General features: G+C 46.2%; 1 protein-coding gene and 1 long non-coding RNA gene across 2 annotated transcripts in view; both read left to right on the top strand.

The window, feature by feature from the left end:
- The window catches only part of LOC146193486 (uncharacterized), a 402,043-nt gene that overhangs the window by 24,064 nt on the left and 361,049 nt on the right, over nt 1–16,930 (top strand). The gene's annotated exons all lie outside the window — the stretch shown is intronic.
- On the top strand, nt 3,644–5,817 carry LOC146193490 (uncharacterized). Its single transcript, XR_014706854.1, has 3 exons — nt 3,644–3,770; nt 4,122–4,412; nt 4,539–5,817. It is a non-coding gene; the product is annotated as an uncharacterized LOC146193490 (long non-coding RNA).

Genomic DNA, 16,930 nt, shown 5'->3' with positions numbered 1-16,930 from the left:
AGCGAAGAAGTGGACCTGGGTTCTGACCACAGCGTGATCGGCATCACGATCCGAGGTTCCCGATATCGGGCTGTGTTGGGGACAGCGCGGATCACGGATTGGGACAAGATGATAAAGTTCACCCAGGAACAAGAAGAAGCGTCTGAGGAAGAATCGGGACGAGCTGAAACACAACAGACCTACACCGAATGGTCGAGGGACCAGAAGAAGACCCTCCAAAAATTTACCCAAGAAATCGCAACGACTTCGCAGACACCGTACGTGGACGCCAGACTGACCCACATATGGGCGGCCCGGCACTCGTTAACGCGGCGATGGAAACGTCAGCGGCACAACAGAAAACTGGCCAAGCGCATAGCAGCCTTGAACAAGCAGATCGCCGAGCACGCGGCCAAACTATGCAGGGAGAATTGGCTGAAGACCTGCGACGGCCTGCAGGGCAAGCTCTCGACGTGGAAGACGTGGTGCTTCTTGAGGCATCTGATCGACCCGCTGAGTAGCAAAACTGCGACCAATCGCAACCTTACCAAAGTATTGAACATGTACAAGGGAGACGGCCGCAGGCTCCTGGAAGACCTGAAGGCGAAGTACCTAAAGACAGAGAAGGGACAGTACCCGGAGCCAGAGAGGTACGAAGGACCCGACAACGAAGACCTGGACCGGCCGTTTTCCATGACGGAATTGTGGACAGCGATAGATCAAAGTAACAAGAAAAGTGCACCCGGCAGGGATGCCATAACATACAAACTACTCAGTAACATGAGCAGTAAAGCGGCCCGCGGCCTCCTAGGGCCCATCAACGAAGCCTGGGAGAGCTCGCGGTTGCCGAAGGAATGGAAGGACGCCGAGGTCTGCTTCATTCCAAAGCCCGGCAAGGCCCTCACGATAGACAACATGCGGCCCATCTCCCTCACGTCCTGCGCGGGGAAGGTGATGGAGCGTATGGTCCTTCGCCGGCTGCAGAAGCACCTCGAAGAAAGAGATCAGATGCCGGAGACGATGTACGGCTTGAGGCAACATCTCAGCACCCAAGACGTGATGATCCAACTTCACGAACTGGTCGTCAAGCCGGCAATGAGGCACACGCCGCGCGGGATACTCGCCCTCGACCTGAAGGGAGCGTTTGATAACGTGTCCCACGCGAGCGTGTTGCGGAATCTGAATATGACCAGGTGTGGCCGAAAGACATTCGACTACATCAAAGAATTTCTGTTAAACCGAACAGCGACCATCAGAATAGGGGAGGAGAAGTCAGACCCTGTCGAGCTGGGTGATAGGGGCACCCCACAGGGATCGGTCTTGTCGCCCCTGCTCTTCAATCTGGCCCTCCTGCCCCTGCCCGGTCTACTCAAGCAAATCGAAGGCGTGGACCATGCGTTCTACGCCGACGATATTACGGTGTGGACAGCTCGAGCCGGTTCTGATGCCTGGATGGAGGAAGCCTTGCAGAAGGCGGCAACAACCGTGCACGAGTACGCAAAGTCATGCGGACTGAGCTGCGCTCCTCAGAAATCAGAATTGCTTATTATCCAACCGGGAAAATCCAAGAAAGAGCTGCCGCCGAACGTGATCGTCACCATCGACGGAACGGCTATCAAGCCAACACAGCAGATAAGGATCCTCGGCCTCCTACTTCAGGCCGACGGGAAGGCACACGCCGCCGTCACAAAGATCAAAACTACAGCCGAACAGATACTCAGTATGATCAGAAGGGTATCTAATAGAAACCGAGGCCTCAAAGAGGACGATGTCATGCGCCTGATACGCGCATTCGTCGTGTCACGGGTTACCTACTCCGCCCCCTATCTCCAGCTGACGAAGGCGAATAGGGACACCCTAAACACGATGCTTCGTAAGGCAACGAAGCAAGCACTGGGCATTCCCATATACTCGTCCACACAAAGACTGCTGGACATGGGCGCCCACAACACGGTGGAGGAGCTCATTGAAGCCCACCTCTCTAATCAGAGAATCCGGCTCAGTCATACGAAACACGGACGAGCCGTCTTACGCAAGATAGGATGGCAGATTGAGCCAGTACCCCTCAAGGAAGCCCTTCCGGAAGACTGGAAGACGGCCATTCAGACCAAACCCCTTCCCCGGAACATGACGCCGGGCAAGGACGACGAGAGGCGCACCGCGCAGGCCAAAGCCATAGCCCGGAAGCTGGAAGAGAACCCCAGGGTCCTCTACGCGGACGCCTCGCTCCGAAAACACAGTGACCGTGCAGCAGTGGTGGTTACGTCCAAAAACAGGCTGATCGTCAGCGCGTCCATAAAGACAACAGACGCCGCAGTTGCAGAAGAAGCGGCCCTGGCCCTCGCACTCGCACAGCCGAGCGTGGACACCGTGGTCACTGACTCAAAGACAGCCTACAGAAGCTTCCGCAGAGGGGTAATATCCTCCGTGGCCCGAGCCATTCTATCCAAGTGCAAGCCTCCGGGAAGAGCTATAGAGCTCGTGTGGGTTCCGGCTCACTCGCAGGTAGCAGGCAACATCATCGCAGACAACTATGCCCGAGAAATGTCAATCCGGGGCGAGAACGAGCCGGAAGAGCTACCGCATCCGGTTACCAGCTTTCGGGAAATTACAAGTATGTACCGAGAGGAAAGGTGCAGACTGCCAGAACCGCACCCCAAGCTCACCAGGCAACAACAGACGATCCTGCGCCGAGCGCAGGCGGGATCGCCTGCGCATCCCGTATTGATGAGCCGCATGTACCCTGCGGAACACGACATGCTCTGTCCTTTTTGTAAAAAAGAAAAGGGCACCCTGCCGCACGTTTTGGCAGAATGCAAACAACTCAAAACCCCCCCTCATCCCCTTCCCGCCAACACCCCCAATCCCCAACCCCTTGAGCGATGGGAGACCTTGTTGTCCAGCCCCGCCCTATCGATCCAGCTCGCACTGACAGACAGGGGCCAGGAGCTGCTGGAAACATATGGGTCCCGCAACTAGGGAACCACCCCGTCTGGTGCAAGCATGCACCACCGAATTATTTCGGGCTTAATAAATGTTGATTCCTCCTCCTTCTAATGAAGGTTCGTGACTCCTTCTGAATGAATCTGTTAGCGGAATTCCAAGCGACACGAAGACTGTCGAGAGCAGCCAGCACGAGTATTCTTTTGAACACTGTGTATTAAAGAGTGAACAGTTTCACATATCTTTTATAGTTTAGTTTTTTGACCTCAGGTTCCGTACGAAGGAATTCCTTTTGTGATCGTCCCGTGAACATGGAGAGAATTATTAGGGACATGTAAAGAAGAATGACCGATTGTCGTACCATATAGAGGATGCAAAAGTTCAATGCAGCACACATCGACATCTGGAGAACGGCAGTTGGCCTGGGCCTCATCGATAACCTAGTACAATACCAATTCTAGGATATTAGTGTCTACTTCATGGAAGACGCATTGACTACCTTTGTGTATTTTTACCAATAAAGTGGAATGGATGTGAGACTGTTGCTTTAGGGTACTGTTTTACAGCCATGGCATGATTTGAAGAATTTTTAATGCCGCTGAGTACATCTCTAAGGAATTCCATTCCGCCTCTCACAGTGTTCATTAAATGCCATGTTTCCATAACCATCAAGCTAACAGCTTCTCAATATAATCGAAATAAAATAGACGGCACTATCACTCGGAACTCTCAATGACGTAAGCGCGAGTTCAGTGATGCAAGCGTAACATGTTATTATAATGCATGCAGGTCGCCTACGTCTAAACAAAAAAGGAGAAACATGGCAGGAAAGGATTTACCTCAAGGCGGTAAATTTGTGGCTTAACTTAATATCCTCACACCGACTTGGTCATTAAAGAGAGAGGCTTGAAGTAGATGCAACCAAGGGACTAAAGCTCTGTTCCTTAATTATTCAGCGCATCTTCTGTTCGCGCTCACGCCATCTGTCGAGTAGCCACCATGGTTACCACAATGAGAGGCATTTGGCTATATTATCACCATTTTCCTTCTTTTTCGTATTGTAGTATATAGAATATGTGGTATATAGTAGCTTAAAGTTCGAAATCGCTCAACCGACTGAGCAGACTGCTAGCAGTGTCCCCTCCATGGGGCAGGCTACCGCGAGGAACAAGGTCAGACATCTGTCAATGTTATTCCAGGTAGCCCTGCTGTGGACAATGACCGCAACCTCACGCGACGCCCGTCCAAAAGAGCCATTGCTGCACCAGCCTCACGTACCGGAACAAGCGCCTCCTTCAACCAGCGCGAACAAAGCGACCGACGGCTGCCTTCCGCCATCCTTAGCCAGTATGAACTCCTTCGTCTGGCAACCTGGTGCTACCTCTAGCGGGGGCCACTCGCTACGGCTATTTCAGGCGCCACCCTTTTACGACCAGTTGGGGCACGCAACCGCGAGGAACATGATCAGCCATCCGTTATTGTTATTCAAGGTTAGTTGCATGGCAAAGGCCACTTGTGCACGATTCTCGAGTCTCTGTGCTCGATTCTCGTCTTTTTTTTGGTATTCATTAAAGACCTTCCTTGCACCATCTCATTATCAATTCGCCTTTTCGCAGGCGACTGTATCTTGCATCGACGCATATCATCAAACAACGACCAAGACCTCCTCCGAAATTACCTGAACGAAAACCGGTGGCTGATGACTCTAAACGTACCAAATGCAATTTCATGACAGTACCAAGTAATCGCAATAGCTTGAATTATCAGTAATCTTTGAGATCAATCCCTCTAACACAAGTTAATTCCTACCGGTACTTAAGAGTAACAATCACTCGCAAGCATTCATGGTCCGAGCACATCTTAAACATAGTAGCTGAAAGTTCGAAATCGCTCAGCCGACTGAGAAGGTTGCTAACCGTGTCCCCTCTATTTATACGCAAACTTGCTTGCGGAACTATCATTTGCACTAAACCTGAATATGGCTCACTCATTCATTACCCACAGCAGTTATACCTAATTGACGCATTAGAATCTGTACAGGGTCGCGCGGCCCGATTTACTGCTTTATGGTACGACCATCGGACCAGTGCTACGTGCATAAAATCATCGCTTGACTTACCGCCACTGTGTTCTCATGGTACAGTTGCCAAACTCTGCTTTTTCCGCAAGTTATATTACAGTTTTCCTCACTTGCGCTGCACACTCCTACTCCCTCCCAATAGAACATCGCGTCGGCTTTTTCACAGTCTAGGCTTCCACCGATGCATTTCATAAATCCTTCTTGCCATCCGCCATTGAACACTGGAATGGACTACCTGAGGCAATTGTAAATGAGCGTGATCAAATTAAAATCAAAACCCTGCTTTTATCTTTATCTTCTTGCTTAGTCGCAATTCTAAGTACCACCTCTGCACGTGTTGTATTTTTTTTATATATTGCAACATTTGTATGCAAAACAGTGTTCCCGTTTTCCTCTTCTTCATATAGCGCGATGGCCGCAATGCATCTAAAATTGTTCACTCTTTCGTTTTATAATGCTCTTTTAAAAATTATGTTTGCCTTCTACACTGCTTTATTCCGAAGGTTCCTTTTGTTTGTGATTTCGTTTATTGTTGCTCCCCCTTATGTAATGGCCGCCTACGGGCCCTCAAGGAAAATAAATGATTATGTGAGATTATTCTGAACAAATTATTTAAAGCGTAAGCGCTCTAGGGTTCTTTGTGCTAGTGCTTCGTGCTTCCTACTATGCTCAAGGTTTTAAAAGCAGCAACTTTTATGAAGATTTAATTTGTGTAATTAGAAGCATTGTATACAAGTCAATCAATCAAGGATTCATTGAATGACGAAAAGTTTTTCCAGATTTTGAAATTTGTGGCATTGATTGACAAAAATTATTTTTCCAGTCATACTGCGGATATTTGTTTTTCAGCCATTTTTTCACGCACATAATGCGATACCTAGAGAGGAATAAATGTAAGGAAGAGACGATAATGACAAAGGAAGAGCCAATCCCCATGTGTGGGTGTGCACATTCCGTTACTCGGTAAACAACGAAGGGCTGGCATGTGGTGAATAACTAACAAGCCGGTTCAATTGGCTTTCGACGTCCCTCGTACAGGCAACAAACCTTACTCGTAACTTTGGGCACGCTGCGGGCTACACATTCACCACATACTCCGAAAGAGACACCCGGCTTAAATTGCGCCGACATAGCTTATCGCTGGCCTGCCGCCACATGTAGCTGCGATGTCTCCCGACGAGGTGCATCGATGTCCGCACTTAGAAACCTATGACTGCAGTGGTGGGAGTTCATCTGTTCGTGCAGCAATCAGATCGACTAGTGGCTTGCCGATTACCAGTTGGAGTGGTGCAAGAATAAGTCGGACCCTTACTCTCGGCCGCGCAACATGGTTTTCGCTTTTGCAGGCATGGTCATAAGGTGGTAGAGCAAACACAATCACAATTTGACGGCATGCAACTAATTCGTAGAAGATATTATGAAGTTCCTCAGCAACTTTGATGCCATAAAGAAGCCCGGTGAAAAAATACTCAGTCGGAGCTCTGCTTATCTGCGAGATATTCATAAAGTACCTGGAGGAAGTCTTGAATCTGTGCAAGCTCATCTATCAACAAATCACCGGAGTCAACAAAGTTGGCCATCAGTTCAAGAGGTTCGAAGAAAAAAGTAACGATTTCCTCATCGCAAATCAAGACTCGACTCATAAGCTGGAGGGACTCAGTATTTCGGTGCGTTGGTCGATAGCATCCTGTCCTGATAGCATCCTTCCTGTCAACAGCGTCATCAGACGTTATCGACAGAAAGAAATTCCCCTCATATTTTTCTCTTGATATCTTCATACTTCAAGCAACAATAGTGCACCAAAATAGCCAAGTTACTATCACTTGTGGGAAGTAAGCCCCACACTCCGCATACCTTTTTGGAATCAAGGACAAATCTGGCAAAACTTCAATAGTGCCACACACGAAACACAAGCAGCGGGAGCCTACACTGACCAGCGATAACCTGGGCAAGCAAGCCTGGATCATCCAGCTAGTTCAAAAGTCAGCTGCCGCTAGCGGAACTCTCCACAAGGATGGAAAGCTTCGCTAGCTTGTACTAATTATATTTAATAAATGTTTTCTGTATCGCTCCCTAGAAGGTAGACGAGCATATTTCCTTCAGACCGGGAAGCGCCAGAAGTTGTACAGAGCACCAGATCTGGTATCCTGGCTTTTAAAATCTGGTAAAACCGCTTCCACTCCTGTCGACTTTAGGCGTCCGTTGTCTCCACTCAACCTCCAGAACAGCATCCTCGTAAAGAATCTCGTACCCTACAGCATCACTGGTTATTGTTCTGAAAAGGTCAGAAATGAAATTCTGGAAGTCTACGAACGATGAGCCGACAGCATGGCATCACAGGCTTCTGCGGACGTTGCGTAGAATCCACGGAAGTTAACATAAACTACGTTTAACTGGAGACGTAGTTTATGACATGAAAATTTTTCAATAACAGCGACGAGACACCCCAGTCAGACATGTTCGGGGACCCAACCCTATAATCTCCCGGTCGAACACTTTAAATCAATTCTATGAGTCTCTTCGACTTCTTCTAAACCTTATCGACGGGCAACTAATCTCTTATAGTGCCGCTCCAGTACACTGCTCGTTACGCTAAAACTAAAATTTCTGACAACTGACACTGCAGTAATGTCGTAAAATTTTCTGTCGAATAAATCTCATTTTATCACGGCACACCAGGTTTGTTCATAACAGGCATAGGTGCAAGTTTTTCAGCCGTGTTGACACCAACTATCCCATGCTACAGTCTAACATGCCAATGGCGTATATGAGAGCGTGGTCTCAGCAGCTCCAAATAAACTCTTATGTCTGCCAGTAACAGTGAGCCGCATGCACCCGGCCATATACTCCGCTCACGGTTCAACCTCTCAGATACTAACAGCCGATCTCTACATACCACCTTTGGGCCTGTCCGCAACCGCGGTCATTCTGGACCATCCTCGTCCCATGGACCCATTTAGATCTTCTTGGGAGGGTGCTCTTCTTGCCACCACCTAATAAATCAGAGAGGACTAATCCCGCGGGCGAGGCGTGATGCAGAAGCCAGAGTGCTCCTGGATATTTAGGAGCCCTTCCAGGATACAAGAGTTCTTGAAATAGTTTATTCCTCTTGCCAATATAGTCCTTATTGCATACCATACCCGGGACACCATCCCATTCTAGGTGATCTTCGGCTGAAACACCGCCATCTAGGAAACTACAAGCTTGCCCCTATCCTTACTGACTTATGGTAGAGAGTTCACGACAACGATGGATGGAATACGCTGCAATGTCGACGCAACGTCACCTTCACCGCATACTTTTAGTGAGCTGAAGAAGCCCGACAACTGCGCACTGCGCGAACTTTCACGTTTTTCATCTGTATAGACCCATAATCATCATCCCTCGCCTCTGTTGGGAGCATGACGCGCTGTGTGCCACGTTGTCCTGGGATAACTGGACAGACGACCCCATCGACACATCAAAGACCAGTAACGCACCGACACCTGATGCTGCAGCTAACTTAGTACGACGTGACGCAGAGTACAAGGCGCAAGACATAGTTTTGGTTTCGATGCCAATCCACGTTGCGCACTGAATTAAAAACGATTGTGGCGGTTCTTTCGTCCTTGCAAAGCATTTTGCTACGCCACTGCAACGTCATCCCCGACTGAGCAAGGGAATCCCACTGGCTACTCGCGCACACCTCAATCAATTATATAGTGCATGGTAAGCCCTATCACGCGTGCTAAATGCCCCTTAATACCTAAATTTCTATTGTTTAAGTTAGCTATTCTGTATTACTTTTCCACAAAAGATTGAGCACAAAGAATGTGTACGCATCTGTTTGTCATGTTAATTGAAAAGTATTGTTGCGGAAGCAGACCAGCGCGCGAGCGACAGTCATTTGCAGTGAGCAAGATCTTATCGATTTTCTGTGATCTACCCTGCTGGCACGCTACGAAACGCTCCTTCTTAGTCCTCTTTGCGCAAGATGACGCATTCAAGTTTCGATTTCCGTTGTGAGCAGACTTTCTCAAAAACAGACGCTTTCTTTTTTTTCCCCCTGAACGCCAGGAGTTTAAACAGCAAACTTGATCAAGTAGGTTTATTCCTAAATGACCTTAACCACTCTTGTGATATTATTTGCTTTACTGAAACATGTTTTTTTTTTACATCATGAGTGTTCTTTTTTATTAGCAAAAGGTAAAAGACTTGCGCAAAAAGTAGATGAAGAAAGAGACGTGACAACAAGACAGAGCGCAAATTGCGCAATTTGCGCTCTGTCTTGTTGTCACGTCTCTTTCTTCATCTACTTTTTGCGCAAGTCTTTTACCTTTTGCTAATATGAACCAACTCGCCCAGAAGAAAGTACTTATTCTTTTTTATTGTTAAGATCATATATCGATATGTCGCACTTCAAATGGAGGTGGTGGTACTGCGATGTATATTCCCTCAGATCATAAATATAAAGCACTACCTGAGTACAATATTATCAGTGACCACATTGAATGTGTCGTTGTGCAATTGTATAAATTTCTGGCAGCGGCGATTTACCGCTTACCATCTGGCTCCTTTAATGCTTTTTGCACTGTATCGAAAAACTGTTCGAACTGAGCCTTTGTTAAAGCTACAGTATGTTTGTATTGGCGATTTCAGTCTCAATGCTTCATCAAATAGGTCAGGCTATTTGGGCCTACAACAGCTGTTTACGTCCTACGCGTGCAGCAACTTAATAGAAACACCAACCAGAGTAACTCCTACCTCTCAAAATACCTACACCTTTGTACCACAAGCTTTTCTCCTGAAGAAGTGAAACCATGTACACTGATGTGCGATCTAAGCGACTATTTGCCAATTTACGTCATTCCGCTTAATACAGTGCCGAGTACAAATAAGGATTAAATATTTATCCGCCACAAATCTGATAAAAACACTAGGCTTTTTAAAGTTAATTCGCAGATAAAAGGTGGGACACGATCTTAATGAACAAATATGCCAATAAAGCTTACAAGGCTTACCTTACAAGCAGACCATAATTCCTGGAATTCATTTTGTGTTCTCGTTTTCTTCCTGCGCTCGTCTGGTGCCCCTTATGTGCAGCGTTTTCAAAGACACGTGTATATCTCCCATTTTCTACAACTAACTTTGACAAGGCAGTGTTCCAAGTTTCGAAAAGAACGACACGATAAGTTAAGCTAATTTTACAGCAGTGTATTTGCTATCAGGATGGAAGGATTGCGATACTGGCTCATAATGTGCATCCATTGGGGGACTGCTTTATGCAGAAGTTGGGATTGAGTTATGTGATGGGCAATTTTCGTTCGACAGATGTCAGGTTCGACTCCTGTCGATCGCAGTTGTAGGGTCTCCTTTTAACTGGCCTGATAACATGAGAGCTCCAGATCAAGCAGTGCACTAAGGAGACTGAAGTCAAGCCCAACTCTCGTTAAAAAAAGGCACCCAATGCGTCCAGTAATACAGCAGCTGCTCACTCCTCCCATTAAAAAAAAAAAAAACACTTGAACTCATTTGCTTTTTTCTCCAGACATCAGCACTACACCATGAGAAAGGCTGTTTTGAAGTGTTTGAAATTGGTCACAGTGCAATTTGTAAGCCCTCCAGGGCTATTCCATAGCATGAACTAAAAGCGATCTGCTTAGTTGCGAGTTCCAATGGGCTGCTCAGTGAGTTAAAGAATGAAAAGGAGCAAACGGAAATGGAGCAAATGAAGCACAAGCTTTCATAGATAAACTTCTTATTTTCTTTTCCGCCATATGTTTTAATTTCTCTGGCCTATTTTCCTTTTATAATGACAATATTATGTACATACATTAAAAGCTTCATGCAAGGGTTTATTGTTTGCACTTGCCGTGCAGAAAAGTTGGACTACATAGTCACACTGGAGTGAAACGTAATCTCTGTCTTTTCTTTCATTCAACTTACCTTACTTGCATCCCACCATCCGAGTATGCAATTGATTTGGGAGCAAACCTGATGACCAAGCTGCGGAAAGATTCAAGGGAAGATGTTTGGACTTCGGGAGACAATTGTCGAATGTCATTCAAAAACCGGGCGTTCTTCAGAATGGAGTTCAACTTCTTGAAAGCAAATTAATCTGTTATATATATATATATATATATATATATATATATATATATAGATAGATAGATAGATACTTGGCTATCTATATACATATTTATATAAATATTTGTATAAGTATTCCGTCCCTTGTGGGGACTTTGAAGGCGCGTGCAACAGCAGGTGGGGTCTATGTTCAAAAACTACACCCAGCCCACACAAAACTGCTTTATATCCCACATGGGTCGCAATGGGGCTGAAAGGCGGGAGGGCCCGAAAGATACCAAAATCGGTCCCTGGTGGGGACATTGAAAGCACGTGCAACAGCAAGTGGGCTTTAGGTTCAAAAACCACACCCAGTCCGATTGGGGCTACCCACACAAAACCGCTGCAGGTCCCACATTGGCCGTAATGGGTCTAGAAGGCGTGCGTGCAATTGTGCAATCATTCTTTCTGATCTTCATTTGTATTAGATGTTGCCCTAAACTACTATTATAGGTTATTTGTATAAGATTTGTTGCCATGTCTAGTCGGTTAGAAATATTACATGGCTTAAGTGTTCATGCAAATCGCGCTAAAAAAACTAAAACATACCGATTGCTAACTGATGCTCATTATGTGGTTGCTGTGGACAGCCTGCAACTCTTAGCGCAATATTACTGTTCAGAACACACATCTCCATAGCCTGAACAAGGTGTACATGAAGTCTGCTAGGCTAGAATAATATTATGAATTATTGTAAAATTTAATATTGTGGCTGTTTAGAAAGGCCAGACATAAATAAAATAATGACTTAATTATGGGCATAAATATTGATTGGGAGAACTTGGACTAGGGCTTCCCATCAATTTCGGATGATGATGATTATGGTTTTTTATTGGCGCAAGGGCGTCTCAGGCCAAAGAGCGCCAAAGACACGGTTAACGTTGTACTGAAGTTTATGTAATGTGATAGCTGTGATGTTTCATGAAGGGTAAAAAACAGTGGTGTACAGGTCCTAAAAATGCATTCTCTCTGTAATATCCCTAAAAACTGTTCTTTATAGTGCTTAAATTTCGTTTGCGATGTATACTGAGCGGGGAAAAAAATTAAAAAATGTATATTAAGATGCTTTAAAAGATCTAATCCGTCCTCTCAAGGAGGAGGCTGAGACCCACGTCGATAAAAATGCGATGTAAAAAGCCTACTTGTGATAAGAATTTAAGCACATGCTTTAAAGGAAACATTGGGTTGTCACCAAGAAAAATGAATGGGTGGGCAGGTATTTGGTTAGTGCACAAGGAGGGAAAATGACGCCTCTTTTCTGGTTCGAGTTGTGCAGATATAATTAAAACATGAATGACTGTAAGCCTATCACCACATCTCGAACAGTTGTCTGCAGGAGAGTTAGTTAAAAGATATGTATGTGTTGCGTATGTGTGGCCAATTTTCAGCCTGCACAGAGCTACTTCTCTAAATCTGTCTTGTTTTTTTTTGTGGTGCACCTGCCTATCCTTGGCTTTATTGTGTGTAGTTAATATTTTGTTGCTGCATCCCATTCCTCTTGCCATTGTTGCCGAATCATATTTTTTATGCATGGCCTGAGGTCATGATAAATTATCTTGTCAGTGTCTGTGTCATTTCGAAGGGCAGCTAATGCAGCAAGCCTATCAGCAACCTCGATGCCTGGTATACAACGGTGGCCTGGTACCTAACATAGCCTAATTTTAAGTTCCAATTTATGGGCAGACACTAGGTTGTAAAATAAGGAATTTAGGTCTGGGTTCTTATGCCATTTCAAAGAGGATAGCGAGGTTAAAACGCTGAGGGAGTCTGTGTAGATTACCGCTGTAATTTATTTTCAATAATATGTCTCACAGCTAGCAAGATTCCTTGGCATGCAGCGGTAATTATACTTGCACGTCTGTTCACTGTTTTAAACAAGAACTGAACAAGGGTAAATAGGGTACGCCTCAGGTCGCAGATGAGCCAACGTTTCGACAAGTGGACTTGTCTTCGTCTGGGCAGACGAAGACAAGTTCACTTGACGAAACGTTGGCTCATCTGCGACCTGATGCGTACTCTATTTACCCTTGTTCAGTTCTTCTTTTTTATACCGTGCAAACCATCTTCTTCCTTTCGTTCTACCTGAATGTTCAGTGTTTTGTAAAGTGAAAATTGCGGTCCATGTGCTGCACAAGACACTTGAACAGACTATGAAGCATCAGTGTAATATTCATCCCTAGTGTACTTCGCCTGAGGTGACATGAAGTGCTGCTGTATGAAAATAGGGGATGCATGTCTCCCCGCTTCAAGAAACGACAGGTCACAATTAACAGTGTGCATTGCCCAAGGAGGAATTAACGTTTTTATGGAAGCTGTATGAAGACTGGTAACCGGAACGTCCAGATATTCAATATGCGTGACAACTCTGATTGGATATGGCGGTGTCAGAGATGGTTTTCTTGAGAAAAGTGCTGTACTAGTTTTGTCAAGTAGGAGCCAGCGACATGGATGACCCAGTTGTCATAGTACCAGCATAGCATAAGTTACACAAGTAAATTATCCTCTTCGTCGCAGTGACCATTGGTTCGCCTCGACAGGAAGACTAGCAATTGGGCTAGTTCGAAAAGCGCCCATGGCGAGGCGAAGGCCGAGGTGGTGCATGGGATCAAGAAATTTTAGGGATTTTCGCTGGCGTTCGCTTTCTGAGACGGACGCACTTTGTTTCGCTCCGCAAAAGTTCAATCTGCGAATGCGGTATTTGACTTCTCACCTCCTATCCTGTGTTACCAACGGATACCTGAACCTCGAAACACCACGGGGACACCGGACTTTCGACGGTAGGCCCAATTTTCTGGATTTTATGAGTCTTTAAAACTTTCTGACCGCGGCCTAGGCTTAGCTCGACTCCGAAGCCTCGCTGGGCGCTAGGCGTTACCCGAAGAGGCTGGGAGCGGCCCCAGAGCGTCGCGACTTGAGAAGATCAAGATGATGGAAACAGTGGAGGGAAGAGACGCTTCGGCCAGCGATATTTTGAACGGACAATGGTTCGTCAGAAAGAGAAACCGAAACGTGGCCGTCAACAACGCCCAAGCCGACCACGTTGGAATGCTGAACCCACCCAAGCCCAAGCCCCCACAAGGGAGGAAGCTGGCCGAAAAATCGATTGAGCGACCGCAGGAGCGAATTCCCAGCACCGCTAACAAAATCATCATCCGCCCCAGAGGCGGAATTAATAGCATTATCACATTGTAGGAAGATTGAGCTTGTCTCGAGTTATCATCCAAGCCGCCGGCCTGGATCTGACGACTACGAAGGCGGACATCATCTCCCAGCGGAGGAACTTAAAGAAATGATAGAATGGAGTGGGACTAATCCGCAAATCTCCGGTATTAGAAGACTGGGAGCGGGATCCAAAACCATTCTGATACTTTTCGAAGACTGGTTTGTTCCGAAATGGCTCAATTTCCAAGGAATAAACATGAGGTGCTACTTGTATAAGAAGTACGAAGTCTGCACAACATGCGGCAGGCTGGGACACAGAGCCGATGTATGCCCAGATCCGACCAACGTGAAGTGTCGTGGCTGTGGCTTGGAACATCCAGGCGCTGGACACACATGTGAACCTAAGTGTCAACTATGCGGTAAAGACCATGTCCTAGAAGACAACAAATGCCGCGAAATATACAGAATGCCCTACCTCTCAAAGAAGAAAATGTGGGAGAAAAGGTTAGAAAAACAACAACTGCAATCAACTTCAGGAAGCCAGGGACCCATCCTCTACTCTTCGGAACAAGAGCACCGCGGACGAGAACCCCGAGGTAGGAACCGGGCACACACGGACCCACAGTCGGAGACCGGGACCCGATCGAGATCAAGATCAAGCTCAAGAACCAGAGAGACCTCGAAATCCCGGGACACGAGCCAGGGACGAGGACCTGGCCTGCCTCCCAGAGATCCCAAGAATCCATGGGGCCAACTCAAGTCAGCAGACAACAAGGTGGTAAGCTTCGTTAGCAAAACCTCCCAGGCTGAAAATAGAGAGATGGAAAAACTCAGAGGGGAAAACGCAGAACTTAGAGAGATGATCAAACAAATCAGTAGCGAAATTCAGGAACCTAAATCTAAATTCACCGAAAAGCCCACGGCTAAGAGACCGCCTGCAAATCAATCAAATGAGGTACCAAAAACCACAAATTCAATTACTACTAATTCTTCTTCAGAGGAATCAAACTTATGAACTTGGAATTCACCCGGCCGCCACCCCAGAAGCGTGAAGGGGGAGACACCGATCCGTTTATAACCCTTAATAGAAAATTTGAACAACGTAATGACAAATTTGATAAGCAACTCGAGAATATTAACACGCTAATCCAGCAACTTCTAGGGGCTCAGGGACAGATGCAAGTGCAGATTCAAAATCTCACTAAACAAATGCAGGAAGCATCACTGGTCTTCTCTGAATCCAGTAACAGAATCGCAAAACTAGAAGAAACAATGGGTAACAATCATGGACAAAAGCCATAATCAGAAAGACAACTCCACGATCTGGCAGTGGAACTGCCGAGAGTACCAGAGAAAGCGAGCGCTATTGCAACAATACATAGAACAAACTGCCGACAAACCCATAGCTATCATGATACAGGAGACTGGGAGAAACCCAACCAAATTGTTCGGATATCAAAGCCACAGCAGCGACAGGGGCGAAAAGTCCAAAGTCACGACTTTTATCCAGAGAAACATAGCCGCTACTAATCACGAGATCACATCTCGGGATATAGAAGCAGTTTTAACCGAAATCATCACTGGAAGAAAAGACCGAAAGAGTATCTTTCTCTTGAACATATATAGCACTCCGAAGCAAAGGAAAGTTAGGTTTCAAGTCCTGTTGCGAAAAGCCCTAAAGATCGCAGGAAATAACCCGCTTATCATAGCCGCTGACTTTATTGCCGCCCATCAGGAATGGGGGTACGATCGGCAGGATCCTAAGGGCAGGCAATTATGGGAAGACATGCAAACACTAGGACTTACCCTGCACACAGATCCAAACGCACCCACACGCACGGGTAATAGCGTCAGCAGGGACACCACCCCAGACCTGACCTTAAGCAAGAATGTAAGTACAGCGGGCTGGAAAAACACGGAGCAAAACCTAGGTAGTGACCACTTCATTATTGCACTCAAATTAGGAAAAGGAATCAAAATTAGAAAACCCAAACAACCCAAAATCACGGAATGGGAAAGATTTAGGCAAATACGACAGACCAAGAGAATTGAGAAAATCGACGATATCCATAAGTGGTCACAAACGCTAAAGAAACACGTGGAGGAAGCAACAGTAACTCTAGAAGACGAAGATGCACCGCCGAGTATCGATAGCAAACTCCTAAACATGTGGAACAAGAAACAGGATCTAGAGAAAAGCCTAAAAACACAAAGATGGAACCGTAATATTAGGAGAGAACTCGCTCGACATAATAAAGAGATGGAGACATACGCCCTCATACTAAATGAACAAAACTGGTGCAGCAGATGTGATGAAATGGAACAAGGCATGAACCTCTCGAAAACATGGAACATTCTACGACACATGCTCGATCCGGAAAAATCTAAAGCACAAGCCAACGTAAATCAAACTAAAGTTAAGCATGCCTTCGAAGGCTCGGGCGAACAATTGATGAGCAAATTAATCGAAATCTACGTCGGACAAACGAAAACCGAAACGTTACCAGCATATGAGGGGAAACCTAACCTAGACTTAGACGCCCCCATCACTAGGGCTGAAGTCCGAGCTGAGATTATTGGATTAAAGACAAGATCAGCCCTAGGACCTGACGGTATCACGAACACTATTATCAGAAATCTAGACGACGAGTCAATCACAGC

The sequence above is a fragment of the Amblyomma maculatum genome, chromosome 4 (genome assembly GCF_055883805.1).
Source record: "Amblyomma maculatum isolate TAMU_Amacu chromosome 4, ASM5588380v1, whole genome shotgun sequence".
Taxonomy (NCBI): Eukaryota; Metazoa; Arthropoda; class Arachnida; order Ixodida; family Ixodidae; genus Amblyomma; species Amblyomma maculatum.
Note: the sequence above shows the minus strand (reverse complement) of the source record. Positions and strands in the feature narration are given on the sequence as shown.